Consider the following 6,000-nt stretch of genomic DNA (forward strand, 5'->3'; position numbering starts at 1 on the left):
TCTCGTCAAACTGAGGAAACTGAGAGTTGTCCAGATATTCCAGATTAATGCTGCTTAAATGGACAGAAATACTTGTGTGTTACATTTGCATAAAATTAATTTGTTTAAAAAAAATTGATTATTATACGTACAATATGGATCCCGTTCCAACAGCCATTGCGGACCCTGTGACTATCGACCCTGTGAGTAGCGATGAGGAGGTGACTATCCTGTACAGCTGCGGTTGGGTACTAGAGTTATCCCAACCCATCACAATCACCCCTACTGGATCTTTTCGAGAAGTAAAACTCCTAGCCAATGCGGCGATCCTCTGGACAGAGAGAGTTGGGGTTCTCTTGATCTGTTAAAAAAAGAACACATAATTTTTTTTTTTAAATTGAATTTCAAAACATTAAATTATTGTAATAAAAAAATGCTTACCATTAGGGTTAAGTAGTTATGCAACTCATGCCATGCATCCCCCGAACCTGCGACAACAATATATATATTGTTGTCACCAACTTTGTAGAGGTTAGGGCAACTGTCATGAATGACTTCTCCAGTTACCCAATCCACAGACCTCGAGTCATGCCCGACAAAGATAAAATCCCTCCACCGGTAGGCAATGCCAATACCGGCGTGAGTATGTCCCGTACCACCTGCAAATTAAAATGACCTAATCAGAATTTTAATGTACCTAAACCATGGCACCTATGTTGGATTAGTGTACCTCACTTCTACAGCGTGCCAAAATATAGATTAGTGTACCATGTGCAGTACAAATATGCAGATCATATACAAATATCGAACTAATATATCAGGTATTCAACATGGGAATTGTTATTAGCGCTCCAATAATCTCATTTGGCACTCCAAACTTTCTATAATTAGAAAGAAAAATACACTTGTGAGGAGTGTAGAATGAGATTTTTGAAGTGCTAAAAACAGTTCTCATTCAACATACTAAAAACTTAATTACAACACCCACCACAGAGCTAAACCCTAAAAACACCCACACGATTTTAGTGAAAATGCTAGACAAAGAAGCAAAGCTGCACAACACCATAGAAAGGGGCAATGAAAGATTCATACAACTTAACCTTCGGGTTTAAAATGGAAAATGCAACACTCATAACTCAGCATTTAAAAGTGGTGATTTCCCAACGTCACATAAGGGCAATGTAGGAAAAATAGAATCAAGAAAACCACCCAAACAAATAAAAGCTGATGTGGATAATGTATGTTGACATGGATGTAGAATCAAAGGACTATCAACAATATTTAATCTTGCACAAGACATTTTTCTAACTATAAACTTATCCATCTTTCAAAAAAAAAAAACTATAAACTTATCCAAGGATTAAAATCACATTTTTTAACATAATTTCATAAACAGCAGAAAAAAAATAAGAGACCATGCAGGGGGAAGGGGAAGAAAGGAGAGAGAGAATACATACTGTGGACCGTGTAAATAGGTGATTTGTCTCGACTGCATTCTGTGCAAGGGAGAGAGGGAGGAAGAGGGAGGAAGACAACCAAGAGAAGATGATTCTAGGCAAAGTCTCAGATCAGGAAGCTTTTAGCGTTTCCAGTGGGAGATGATTCTGGGCAAAGTCTCAGATCAGGAAGCTTTTAGCATTTCCAGTGGGAGAGAGGGAGGGAGAGGATCAGGAAGCCTAAAATGAGGAAGCTTTTAGCATTTCCATTGGGAGAGAGGGAGGGAGAGGATCAGGAAGTCTAAAATGAGGAAGCTTTTAGCATTTCCAGTGGGAGAGAGGGAGGGAGAGGATCAGGAAGCCTAAAATGAGGAAGCTTTTAGCATTTCCGGTGGGAGAGAGGGAGGGAGAGGATCAGGAAGTCTAAAATGAGGAAGCTTTTGGCATTTCCAGTGGGAGAGAGGGAGGGAGAGGATCAGGAAGTCTAAAATGAGGAAGCTTTTGGCATTTCCAGTGGGAGAGAGGGAAGGAGAGGATCAGGAAGTTTAAAATGAGGAAGCTTTTAGCATTTCCGGTGGGAGAGAGGGAGGGAGAGGATCAGGAAGTCTAAAATGAGGAAGCTTTTCGCATTTCCGGTGGGAGAGAGGGAGGGAGAGGATCAGGAAGCTTTTAGCATTTCCAGTGGGAGATGATTCTGGGCAAAGTCTAAAATCAATAATCTTTTAGCATTTCCAGTGGGAGAGAGGGAGGGAGAGGATCAGGAAGCCTTTAGCATTTCGAGTGGGAAAGAGGGAGGGAGAGGAGACAGGACTGGCGCAAAAAAAAAAAAAAGAGAACTGTGTGCAGAGCTGCAGGCGACTAGGTGCCGCATAGAGGTATGATGGCTCAGTCTTTTACCAATGTGGGAGGGAGGGAGGGAGGGAGGGAGGGGGGGGGGAGAGAGAGAGAGGAAGGGTCTTTGACAGTGATATGGTGCATAATAGCGTTATGATTTGAAGAAAAAATTTTGGTTGTGACGGAAATACGGATGATACATCATATGTGTTTTTATGTAAGTAGTGAAAAATTAAAATTTTTAATTTTTAAGTTATTAACATTTTAACACACATATCCCACCATTTATATGGTACACGTGGTGTACAGTCGCGTGACGGTCACACTGAAAAATCTCTCATGATTGAAGGGAAAGGATTATCTCTTCCCAATCATCCAACGGTTAAGGTTAAACAACGTTAATATTTTATACTGATTTTTTTATAAAGACAATAAGACAAAAAGTAAAATGTTGTATTTGTATTTATTTATCTTCAGCCTCTTATATTGATTTTTTTTAAATGACTTGTTTTGTATTTGTATATATTACTATTTTGTTGTGATATTTTTTTTTCATTTATTTTTTTTGCATAAATGTATTAATTATCCATTGCAAATTCATGATTAATTAATAAATATTTTTTTTCTGTCAAAGATAATTAATAAACCTTTGACATCCGCTGATTTGATGAAAAAGAGAAAAAGCTGATTTGATAGCTTCAGTAGTTGCAACCCAAAATAACTACTATTTTTGTATTTATTTATCAGAATTTTCCAAAAAGTTGGTCTGAAAGTCTTTATTATTACCATTCCTGCTCTAACTTGTTCTATTTGTAAAAGTTGATCTAGAAAGTCTTTATCTTATTCTTAACAGTTTAGTTTTATCAGATCAATCTATGAAAGATAATCTGTAAACTGATCGACAATATTCATTTTTAACTGTAATTTATTATAGTTCTTTGTAATTGATTTTGAGTTACTTCAATATTATTTATTATAAACTGTGAGGACGAGTATGAGGGCATCTCCAATCATATCCGTAACATCAAATAGCCTATCACAATATTCTTATATATTCGGTATTGTATTCCCTTTGGTCCTTATTGCATAAATAATAAAGGTAATGCTATTCACATACTCAATGTTATTTGTCACATATTTTATGCATTGATTTTTTTCAACTCATTCGATCTGATTGTCGAAAATTAAGAGAAATATGTGACGGATAAAAATTGTGTTTAGACAGCACCATCCAATAATAAATGGATAGAAAGTGATTATTGGTCCTTTTTTATGGGAATTGGATCCTCTCCTGAGCAGGAGATCAGGATCCTCCTGACCCACTAACACAGACAGTTGGATTTTGATCTAACGGCTACAATTATTATAACTTTTAGAGGAACCTTCTGTTTATAGCCGTTGGATCAAAATCCAACCGCCTATATTAGTGGGTCAGGAGAGGATCCAATTCCTTTTTTATGAAAGACGTCCGTACAGTCCCATGCAAAACGTAAAAAATTATTTGATTTTTTTTGTGGCTTGCCACGTAGAGAATCCGGGAGAGAGAGAGTCATCACTCCACCCACCCTTAGGATGGGTCCCACCTGGAAAGCCGCAGAAGGCGTGGTGTATAGAGACAAAATACAAAAAAGAGAAACAGAAAACCTTCAATTTGTTCTAACTGAAGTGTGAATCATCGAAAAGTGATCGCGTGGGTCCCAAAGAAGGAGAATCGTGGAGGATATGGTAATGTACCAGTGTGGTCTAGCATCCATTTTGTTAATGCCCCAAAGACTTGGGAGGCAAGGAAAATGAAAAGCAGCTTCAAAAAACACGTTTAATAGTTGGATAACTTAGCCTGGTAAAGACTAGTTATGGTCACAATCATTTCAATTTTCAACGCAACAATTTACTTAGTTACAAGATGAATTAGCAATATGATTTTATGTTTATATTTAGTTATTATTATCTCAAAGAATTAACCATGCTTATCTTTTAACGTGTCAACTAATTTACATATTACAATAACCAATTACGATACTTGAACAATATTATTTCTCAAACAAAATCCCCCTTTTTTTCTTATTCCTTTTTTATTTTTTCCCTTTCCTTCTTTCCTCCTGCTGGGCCTTTTTTTTTCAATGCATGCAGTAGCCAAGTCGAATAAAAGGAAAGGGATTGCAGCAAACAAAACAACTCCAGTGCAAAGTCAAAATGCAGGACTTCATACCGGTTGCGACATATTCGAATCATAGAAGTCGATGCGGGTACGACCCTAGTCAAGATGCAGATCAAGCTATGAGTTGCAGGTTCGTGAAGGGTGCAGATGGTGAATTAGATCAAAGGGTGCAGACTGTGAAGGTGTGGTGTGAATCAGTAGGAGCGGTGATGCAGATCAAGTGTGGGTGCAGTTTCGAACGAGTCGTCTTTCTATGAAGAGATGCAGCGGTTGTTCCAACGAGTTCTGATTCAGAGGGACGGTGGCGATACGGTGCAGATGCTCCAGATGCGGTTTAGACTACCAACAACTAATATCGAAATCCAAAAACAAACAAACTGATACGAGCAAACAGAAGCAGATTAAATCTAGAAGGATCAAACCTGCTCTGATACCAAGTTGAATATCAGAGTGCGCAACGAACAAGACTAACAAAATAATAAGAATTTTATTAAACAAACGAGAATGCCGGAACGGCTACAAAACTCTAAGAGATTACATTGTGAATAACTTATTTCTCAAACTAAATTGCAAGAAATATTTATAGAGAACTAAACCTAAGAAACCCTAACTATGATGAATTAGGTCCAAATCCTAAACTAACAAAGAAAACTCAAATACTAAAATAAACCTAAATACTAATATTTTCCAACAATTTACATACTACAATAACCAATTACGATACTTGAACAATATTATCCTTAGTAGCCTACGATACTTGAAGACCATGTTTCGAGTCCTTGTCAAAGCCCTTGTGTACTTGCTCTTACAACCAATCAAACATTGTTATACATACAAGTGACATTGTAACATGGACCAGACAACGGGACCCCACATAAGCCAAGCCAATGATATCATGGGTCCACCAAGTGTACCTTCTTCCTGTTCTTCACTTATGACGGAACCGAAGCCCCACGCTTCACCCGCTCGACGCGCTCCGCTCCACCCTCGACCAAAACGGTACCGTGGCCTATCTCCATGTCCAGCCTTATGTCCCACACCCCACAAAGCGTCGCCGTACGCCGCCTCCTTCCGCCGCTGTCTTCATACGACGACTAAGCCGAAAATTGGATTTTTGAGTAATGGATTTTTATTTATTTATTTATTTATTTATTTTAACTAGGTGTTTCACCCGAATATTGAGTTGAGGTCCACATGTTGACCTTTAGTGATGGAAAGAGGGTCATATCTGATGGGGCTGTGACAACTTAACATAATTCTGTCCAACACATACAAACAGCTTAAACTTTGTGGTTACAATCATTTTCATGTCTCTGCCAGTGAAGTTTAAGTTAGTGGTAAAACAATTGTTCTCCTTTGTTCCTTGGTTAAATCCAAGTCGAATAGAAATTGAGTGCAGGTGGTTTTTATCTTAAACAAATGCAAAATATTAACAGCGTGTTAATTCACATTCATGGTTATCAAAGTTATTTTGTTAACTTACTACTTTTCTGTAGGACGTTCACACTGAACTGAACTCATACAATATCAAAGGAAACAAATGATCAAAGTTATCTTGTACACCGTTTTACTGATATTGAAGGTTTTTATTCA

Source organism: Malus sylvestris, chromosome 3 (genome assembly GCF_916048215.2).
Source record: "Malus sylvestris chromosome 3, drMalSylv7.2, whole genome shotgun sequence".
NCBI lineage: Eukaryota > Viridiplantae > Streptophyta > Magnoliopsida > Rosales > Rosaceae > Malus > Malus sylvestris.